Here is a 9692-nt window from a genome sequence, read left to right on the forward strand (position 1 = left end):
CACATCTCTCCTCTTCCTCCTCCCCCCTCGCGTCCCCCCATCCCGCCGCCACCTCTCCCTGCCCTAGCTCCTCCTCTGCATCGGTGCCGCCACCACCTCGCATCCTCCCGCGCTCCTCCCTGCCTCGCTGGTGATCTCCTTGGAGCGGAGAAGGAGAGCGGCGGTTGGCCGCCTTGGAGCAGCACACGATTGCTGCAGGCTGTACCACCCATGGCCGACCGCCTCGCCTTGCGTGGGGCTCGACCTCGCGGATGACCGCCGCTTCCTCTGACACCACGTCACCGGTGGGCTTCTTCATCGCCGCGGGGTCGAGCAGCTGCAGCCGGCAGTCAACGTGGGGGCCTGTAGATCCGCCGTCGTCCGCGTCTTGCGCGCGATCCGCCTGCGGTCGGGGTCGAGCAGCTACAGCCAGCGGTCAACGCGGGGCCCTGTAGATCCGCCGTCGTCTGCATCTTCCGCGCGCTCTACCTGCGGCCGTAGATCAATGGGCATCATCTTGCATCCGTGAGAGCAGGTCCTGCCCGTTGTATGTCACCTGCTATTTATTTTGTTTTTTGTGCGTGATTTGCTCAATTCCTGGATGCTTTTGTGTGTCTTGACTTTGCATATTGGCTCCTCTCTCAAGCTCTCCATCGCACCACCATCTTGACCAGGCAGGAGGACCACGGACAGAGACCTTGCTGCAAACGGTGGTCCATTATTTGGGATTTGGGGCCTCTGATGTGAGGTGCTTGGACCTGGTTCCGTAGAGAGAATGCCACTGATTCGTCCATCCTCACCCCCAGAAGGCAGCCACAGATCTAGGTTTTTTCTCTCTTTCTATGGATGTGTGTGCTGCTGCAGCTAGTGTTAAGCGAAATATTTTCGTAAACAATTCTGTTCTTGCAGCTCGGTTTTGCATCACTGATCCATGATATGAGCAATTATGTTCTTAGAGAAATGATGGACCTGTGACTATGTACCAGATTTTTCACATTAGAGAGATATGTTAAAGGTCCATTTAAATTCTCATGTAGTTTAGTATGTGTTTGAGGTTTCACTGCTGTCAGCTAATTATGTGTCTTAGCTCTGCTTCTCTTAGCGCCACACTTCTATATTCTTCTTGGTTAGAAAATATTTCCAAATGATATGTATTTCCACAATTTTATAGTTATATAGGGCCAGGTTTTTTTTCCTCCATGCTTCAGGTTTGAGGTAATGGTCTTGGTTATATGATTTATTTCAGTCCATTTAAAGGAACAAAGTTAGCATCTCCTGTTTGTTTTTCTAGAAATCTTATAGTATAACTTACGGTATGATTTGTCTCCTTTATTTCTCTTGATCTGTTCCATGTCTTACAATCTGCTCTGCCATAGGTTTGGAGTTTCTTCCAACAAAATCCGGTGCCCCGCTCAAGGCTCAAGGAGGTTGAGGCACCGGCGACGTCCTCATAGGAGCTGCTCAACTGAGCCTGAACCCAACGATGATAACTAGGTAAGGTACCAAACTCTGCCTTACTGCTTGTGTTACCAGCTTCTACTTTGGTATCTAGGTAAGGTACCCAATATTAGATGATATGATTCTTTTCTTTATTCATGACTGAAGCTAAACTATATCTATATCCTCTTAAGTTGTAATCATTATATTATTTACTCACCTTCGTCAATTTAATTCTAGCGTTTTGAGAAGGAGAAGGATCGTCTGAACAATGGATGTAATGAAGCTATCGCTGCTCAAACCATGGGAAAGGAGAAAATATCAACGCCAACATGCATGTTTGCCCACACTTGATTGTACTTGCCTCAAGAGGATTCTCTTGTTCCAATCTCAAACATTGGTGCAATCTCAAACATGTATGCTGTGAATAATTTATCATGTCTAGGTATAATCTCAAACATTGGTTTATAAAGGGATTAAAACCCCAAATCTAATATCAATTTTTTTTGTTAGTTTATTCCCAGTACCCGTGTTGCAATGCTCTTTCTTTCCCGCACAGTTTGTGATACTTTTTTTTTCTTGCAGAGTGATGCCTTGAAGCAAGATGATATCTGGTCTACATCTATTTTCCAGATTACTCAAGCTATTGCTTTTATCCTCCAACTTAGACTTAAAGTTAATTCAGTTGGAAGAAGAAAATGGCCAGGGACAAACAGTATAAAGGTATATTTACTTTGTCACTCTTATCTATTTTCAGCTACAATTGTTTTGTTTTCAAAGGGGACATTTATGTAGCACTATTTCAGTTTGAGTAAATGGCCAGGGAAAATGACTCTTTGATCTCCATATGGGTAAAATCATTCAGCTACGAGTTTGAGTATGTAGCACTATTCAAGTTTGAGTAGTTTGGCCAAATAGAACAGTCAGTTTACGTTGTTGTAACTATTTCAATTTGAGTATGCAATTTTGCTGATAGCCAAGCGGACAAGCACCTAATCAAGCTTCTCGGATGGCCACACCTGATTGGTTCCTCTCCATCAGCACCGCCCCTTTTAGAGGTGAGATACTCATCTTTAGATCTTTAGATCAGAGAAAGGGTAAAATACCGAAACAAATCAAAGCATGATTAATACATGTGAATCAGACCGTCGATGAGCAGTTGGGGGGAGGGAGAGAGTTTCTTACATGTTATGTCGTTTCTCATGCAGTTTGTGTTGGGCAACCTTGGACTAAAGATGGTTTGGTCGGAATAAGGAAAACTGAGGTATCTATTTCTATTAAACCATGGATAATCTTTTTGTTCATAGTTTGTCATAGTGCAAGAATCTTTTTAGAATTATTTTGGTAGTCGAACATACATGGAAAAATACACCATATGGAGCGTCATATTATCAAGGCCTGAATAGTAAATGTTATATGCATTGTAAATCAATACATGGTAAGGATTGTTTTAGGTAACGAGGCATACTCCATGATTGTTTGTTGTTGTTACAGCTTGTAATTATGCTTCCTGGACTGCTCGGGCATCCAGCCTGTACCTGCTTTCCGCGTCAATACTGCAAAGTATTTTATATTAGTCTTCTGCCTCAATAAAAATGAAGGCCGGCATGAAAATTTATATGACTAATTTATTCAACGATTATATTATATTGTAGCAACAAGGCAACAACCCGTTGGCCCGCTGTTAGTTTTAGAGAATTCAAATACTAGGAGATCAGACTCAGATACTACCTATGGTCCTTTAAATTGGTCGCCACATGTAAAACAGGTTGAACTATCTTTGAACTGCCCCATATTATTATTGTATGGTAGGTAGCTGCATATTATTTTGTCACATATGCAGAACCCCATATTCTAATAAACTGATTTCCATATAGCTTCAACATGTTAATAGGTGAACAAATAGATCGAATATTCAAATACCTACGGCCAGCTTCTATTGTTTCCTCCTTCAAAATGAAATTCCAATATAAGAGAGTTTCTTCCAATTGACTGATTGATCCATAAATTGCTTTATTCGTCATGCAACATTAATAATTAATATCACAGCTTCTACATATGCCTTAAACTGCAAATACTCGTGCATTTTGAGGTCATGAAGATTTAACTATAGTTGCACATTTTTATTCAGGTTTCGAGGTTCCGTGCTAATAAGGATGGGGTAAGATCAGACATGTACTTTAGTTATCAAGGAGAAAGATGGAAATTGTTGTGTGTTTAGTTTTCAAGGAGAAAAGTGAGGCATTCATTTTAGTTTTCAAATGGAAGCACAATATGTCGCTTTCGATATTTCTCTCTTATTTTTTGTATGTGTTGTCACATGCTTATGTCTCTTCTGGTTTGATGGTCAAAAATGAATATGATGGATTTACTACTTGATGTTTGATTTTATTGGGACATGTAATTTGTTAGCTGGGTTGTGTTTAATCAACATTTTTTTTTTGGCTTTATCCTTACATGGTTACCAATTTTGTGATTGCTCAACGTTTATTTTTAGATAATGTTTACTAGTTTCATGACATCCCCTCCAGGGATCAATCAGAGGGAAAACTTGAAGACGCTTTAGGTTATATCGAGGATGATTCATGTGGTCAAGTGTATGGTGAGGTATTTAAGTCTATTTAGAACTTGGATTATTTTTTATTATTATCTCTGGGTGCTTCTTTTTTCTTGCCTGATTAGGTTAGCAAAACGATAAATATTCATATTTTTTAAATGATGGCATGATGGTTAAGCGTTGTGTTTTTCTTCGATACTCTTTTGATCTTGAACTTTCAATTCATAATTCAGTACACTTCTTCTGATCCATGTGCTCACTGCCTCTTTTGTATTTTGTTCATGTTTTGTCTCGCAGATTGTGATGATGAATTGATGACTTCATGTATTGATCTGCTCTCATGTGTGAGTTCTTTCTTTTCACATAGTGATTGCTATTAGATTACAAGTTCACGTGGCATTTGAGTTCAAGTTATTTCTCTCTACTGATTAATATTTAGTGGCTTCCCAAACATGTATTTTCCAACTTTGCTATACAAGAGGATACCAGTAAGCAAGTATTCAGATTTGGTGTGTCTCTGACAGTAGGTTATCGTGCATAAAATGATCTGTTGGCCTGTTTTTTTTTGTTTGAATTCTTGGTGGCATAGAATCTGTATCTGCTGTTTATGTTGTTTTTCATATTCAACCATCTCCAAAAAGCAAACTCGTATACCACATGTTCTTGATGGTTCACTAGGTTGTCCCATCCTTCAGGAGCATCACGGCTCAAGCGAACGACAACAAAACTTATCTCTTGTCTTCTCTTTCTCCCGTCTTCCGTAGGGCAGGCCATCATGCCCGCCATCTCCATCCACCTTGTCTGGTTCTCTATTAGTATGTTTGTTTGGTTCGTTTTCTTTCTCTATTTGGTTTTACAAAGGGTCATGCTAGGCGGGTTGAAAAGCTAATGCTAAAGTACGCTAATGAGATCGCTAAAATATATGTTGATGCATGCCAATGTAATTTATTTAGTTGTAGATCTGTGTGGCCTGCACTTCTCTTCCAGTTCACAAGAGGATATTTTCTGAAATCTATATGATGTTTCATTTAGATTGCATCTTTTAAACATAATTGAAGTCTTTGAATTAAACTAATATACTCATGACATGCATCTTATTGTGTTTCGTTTGATTTATGCAGGGTTCATTCATGACATCCAGTTCACAAGTGTAGCGGCCCAGGATAATACCCATATTAGATTTGCTTGTTCTTTTTCTTTTGTGCATCATCATGCATCATGCATCATATCATCCACATGATTTTAACAAAATATAATTATTTTAAATAAAAACTATTTGTGTTTTCCTCTCATATGGTTTTATAATAAACCTCCTCTTTTCTTTTCTTTTAACAAAACCCTTTAGTCCTTCTTATTTTTTTTGAAAATCCCCAAAGAAAAATAAATATTTTGAGGCCTTGCAAAATTGTTTTACAATAAAAATAAAGCCTTTCAAATCTTTGCAAAACCGTCCTCTCATCCTCTTCTTTGTTCAATAAATTCAGCAATAAAAGGAAAATAGGAAGTGACAATGAGAAGAAGAAGAGGGAGCTGAACAAATCGTTCATGTTGCTACAGAATCTTATCTCCACCTTGTTTTTCTCGTGACTGTACAGCCTAGCTGATCAGCTCCTGCTTTTGGACCATCTCACGTTGGAGCTCAACTCCGCCTTTCTCCACCTGCTCTGTTTGTTGTCTTCTTCCTCCCTGCGCGCACGCCTCCACTCGCTGTGCCGTGGCTCCGCATCGCACCTCGTCCTCCCTTAAAGTGTCCCCTCCTGCTCCCCAGCAAAACCCTAGCCCGCATCCTTTCCATCCCCGCGCCGCCGCCCCTTCTTTCCCCTCGACCACGCAAACAAGCGAGACCAAAGTTTCAGAGAAAACACCAAACACCTCCGCCGCAGCATCACCGTCGCCCGTCGTGTCCGACCACCTTTCGCTGAACCAAGGCCACCACGAGTTTCTCCTCGTCACGCTGAAGCTCCTCTACACGCGCGCGCCTCCAATCAGCCACGAAATCGACGCCCAAATCGTCGTTCTCCGCTCCGGCCGCCACGCACCGGCGAGGTCTCCGACCGCCTCCGACCTGCTCCGTCCTTTCCGAGACCATCAGTGTGTTCCTGGTGAGGCCCTCTCCCTTCTCCTTCCTTTTCCTGCTGCATCCGACCACTTCTTCATGTCGCCTAAATCTGACGGATTTGTCGCTGTTCTGACCGAGGTTTTCATCGGAGTTCTTCTAGTCCTTGCCGTCGTCATGGTCGCCGTCGCGCTGGGCTAGGGTCGGGTTCGCGTTTCCCAACATCTCCTCGTTCGATTCCGACCAGTAGCGCAGCCCGGAAGCCTCACCCTCGACTTCCTCTTCCTCGACACCGATGGACGCTGTCCCTGCTTCGCCTCCCTGTTCGCCCAGTCTTCAGTTTCGTCAGGTTCAGAGCGCAACCTCTCTCTACTTCTTTTATCCTCGCATATGTACCTGTGCATCATATGTGTAGCAGACTAGCAGCACATCTGGCTCGTTTCCTTGCATCAAAACGTGAGTTCAGATTCCTGGGTCAAATTCCCGTTTGAGGCAAAATGCACACCATTTTAATTCCCCATTGTCTCTCTGTTTCAATTATAGCCGGGCTGCTGCATTCTTTTTTTCCTTGATGCGCCAGCACCAGCTGCTCTCCCGCGCGCGCACGCCCGGCGTCCCATCCAGCATCAGCACGCAAGCAGCATAGCGATAGTAGCAGGTCTCACCACAACGATGTACATTCTTGCATCCCTACAATTCCTTTTGAGCAGTCTGCTAGCTAGTTTAACTGCTTTGCACGATTTCTATTCATCCATCCACCTGTGTGTGAGCTTGCTTGCTAGCTAGCTCCCGGCTTGAATCAATCCACTTGCTAGCCACCTAGTTTGACTAGCTAGTTTATTCACAGCGTTTTGCAACTAATCCAGTCAAAATCTGAAGCTTCCTGCTGAAAACAACAGATCCATCTCTCAACTCCAAGGCAAAAGGCCATGTTCTCTGTCTCTGTTTGTAGCTTCAGACCTGTCTTTTGTTTCAGTTCCAGAAAACTAGCAAACAAGGCATCAGTCGAGCTCCTGCTCTCCGTTTTGGTTCCAGTTACAACTCACGTCGTTTTACATGTCTGTGATCCTGTAGTTGTTCAGTCCAGGAGCCCTTGTTTCTAATCCTCTCGTGCACAAGTTAATCCGTTTCCTTTTTGCCAATCTGGGCAATGCTCAGGCTCAGCACGTTCCCTCTCTCTGTTCATTCTTTCCTTTTTTGCAAATCTGTCTATTTTATATCTCTCAATCTATAACTCCAAATAACAAGTGTTATATATGAAAATTGATCAGAAAAATGTGATGAACATGATTATGCCATCCATGCTTGCTGTTGCATTATGCATCATACAATCTCGTGATAGTTTGCAATAACACCTAATATGGAACATATGGAATATGAGGGATACTATATAAATGTTGTCCCGGTTCCATTTAACTTTGATGTAGCGCACCCTTGCCATGTCTTTGCCATGCTAATCCACATTTAATATGCGGGGTAGATAAATAACTTGAACCTAAATAATTGCTTGTCGGAATTCCGATTCCGTTTAAATTGGATAAGTTGCATCACCGCATCATGTTTGCCATGCCATGCATATCATATCATGATCATGCCGATTCTTCTGCCGTAGTAGTAAGATTTGCATCCGATGTGTGTTCCAGCATTTGCTTCTTCTCGGATAGGATCGCGAAGTGGTGCGGTGAGATACGCCAAGTTCTCCGGATGTTCCTCGGCAAGCTATAACAGGCAAGCATTTCCCTTATACTCCTGCCCCTGCAGAAGTCGCTCACCTATTTTATTTTGCCTTCTCCCTCATGCTATTCTTAAGTTGCGTTCTTGTCACGTGTCCCTTCCACTTGTTACCTCAAGCAGCCCATATTGCCTCCACCAACCACCTATGGCTATTGTTTGGTATCGGGTCTGCCTTGCGAGTTGTAGTGCATGCTAGTGCTGTTATATCTCGTTACCGTTATCGCTATCTTATCGGTTATCTGTTGGGAATCATGACACATGCTACGTGGTTATATCTGTTGAGGGAATCATGGTTACTTGTTAATAATTGTTAAGCGGAGGCATCGGTGGGTCAGCTGATCGTTTTGTGACGGCTCACTTGTGTTTCCTAAATATCTTAGGACCCCGAGTTCTTGTTATCTGTTCCGAGACTGAGCGCTCTAACCACACGTGGGTATGCTTCTGGGTCTCCCCTCGACCACTGCCGGAATCTACAGCTTTGTCCAGTGGCCACAACTAGTTTCGTAATGTTTTACCATTTGTTGTTGCGTGCATGCCAGCCTGTTACTTATTTACTTTGGGAAGCCCCTGGGTGCCTTGTATCCCTTGTTTCTGGTATGCACGTATAGGTCGTGGAGCCTCTGCGAAGTGGTTTATCGCCCCAGTGTGTGTTTAAACCACCTAGCACGTTGACACACATAGCTAAGTCCGCTTCGGAGATACGGCCGGACTTCGATACGGGTTCAACTTGGTTAGGTGGCTTCCTGGACATTGTTGTCGTGAAGGAGAGTGCGAGTCGTGATATCCACCTGTCGCAAGTGGGTTGATCGTGCGTGTGGGTACATTTGGGCAACCCCTGCAGGGTGTACATCTTATCGATAAGCCGTGTCCGCGGTTATGGACGACTTGGAGCTGTATGACTCGACCATAGACAACTTACACCTGTTGTTTCAATCATAATAACTTGCGTAGTAAGTTAGCACAACTCTAATAATAAATGGTTAAAACTTGTCAACCGTGTGAGTGCCTTTGTAAGTACTTCCTTGCGAGGGGGGAATGCATCGGCTGTGTTATGTTTGCAGAGTATAGAACTGTTAGTTTATGCGCTCTCTCACCTACTCTGATAGACGACTGTTGTAGAGTGTCTCTATAGATTTTTAGTGCATGCGCGCTGCCGCTTAACCCCACCATATTGCCTATGACGTTCCTCTTGCGTCCTCTAAGTCCCCTGCGTGCCTCAAGTACAAAGGATGACTGGTTGACGAATGCTTATACGTCTTGAAGTCTTGTTAAGTACGAACCCGTACTTATTGCTGCTTCTACGGGATATAACCGGGCAGGTATGAAGATATGTTCGATGAAGACGACGCTAGCAAGGTTACCCTTCCGGCTTGGCCTGGGCAGGGTTATGGACGCCATCGTTTATCTTCAGGACTCTTAGTCCAATTTGTATCTTGTCCGTACTCGGATGTATTTGATCTTCTGTAGGATTTGGATCTTTGTATGTACCTATTTGTATCTTGACTCGTTGGAGTCGTTGTTGTAATATATATATGTCTCTTGTGGGCTCTATTGTAATCCTGTTGTAATGTTACCGCTCGTGATTGATTCCACCCGCATCGCGTGCATGCTTCGGCGTGTACGAGGCGCTTGGTGGTGCGTCTCCTAAAATCGATATCGTGCGGATTTCAGCGGATTCGCTGGGATCCTCATGGTACCGGTTTTAGGGCGTCACAAGTTGGTATCAGAGCATCAGGTTGACGGTACCCCACTAGTCCAGCCTTTAGGATAACCTTGCCAACGGTCGTTGAGTTTAGAAAGTCAAAACTATTTTTAAAATTCGTTGTATAGATCTGATTAGCTCTGATTTTTCTTCTTACCTATATTCTTTCTCCTCTTATCTATGCGAGTTTTGAGTCTTCTCCCTTATGTGCCTCTCTGAGTCATAGG

General features: G+C 43.3%; 2 long non-coding RNA genes across 7 annotated transcripts; both read left to right on the forward strand.

The window, feature by feature from the left end:
- Positions 1-639: 639 nt before the first annotated feature.
- Positions 640-5123, forward strand: LOC139831096 (uncharacterized). Of its 3 annotated transcripts, XR_011745574.1 has the most exons (9): positions 640-804; positions 1356-1473; positions 1657-1861; positions 2002-2139; positions 2625-2680; positions 3548-3577; positions 3948-4023; positions 4271-4317; positions 5095-5123. It is a non-coding gene; the product is annotated as an uncharacterized lncRNA (long non-coding RNA). The 3 variants fall into 3 exon arrangements; XR_011745575.1 differs by lacking the exons at positions 2625-2680; positions 3548-3577; positions 3948-4023; positions 4271-4317; positions 5095-5123 and adding an exon at positions 2393-2414 and having other exon boundaries at positions 655-804; XR_011745573.1 differs by lacking the exons at positions 2625-2680; positions 3548-3577; positions 3948-4023; positions 4271-4317; positions 5095-5123 and adding an exon at positions 2223-2408 and having other exon boundaries at positions 656-804.
- A 616-nt stretch (positions 5124-5739) lies between these two features.
- LOC127302067 (uncharacterized) lies at positions 5740-9320 on the forward strand. Of its 4 annotated transcripts, none has more exons than XR_007852611.2 (4): positions 5740-6075; positions 6171-6378; positions 7673-7757; positions 9083-9320. It is a non-coding gene; the product is annotated as an uncharacterized lncRNA (long non-coding RNA). The 4 variants fall into 4 exon arrangements; XR_007852613.2 differs by having other exon boundaries at positions 6184-6378; XR_007852612.2 differs by having other exon boundaries at positions 5741-6075; positions 6193-6378.
- The last annotated feature ends 372 nt before the right edge of the window (positions 9321-9692 follow it).

Source organism: Lolium perenne, chromosome 5, assembly GCF_019359855.2.
Source record: "Lolium perenne isolate Kyuss_39 chromosome 5, Kyuss_2.0, whole genome shotgun sequence".
NCBI lineage: Eukaryota > Viridiplantae > Streptophyta > Magnoliopsida > Poales > Poaceae > Lolium > Lolium perenne.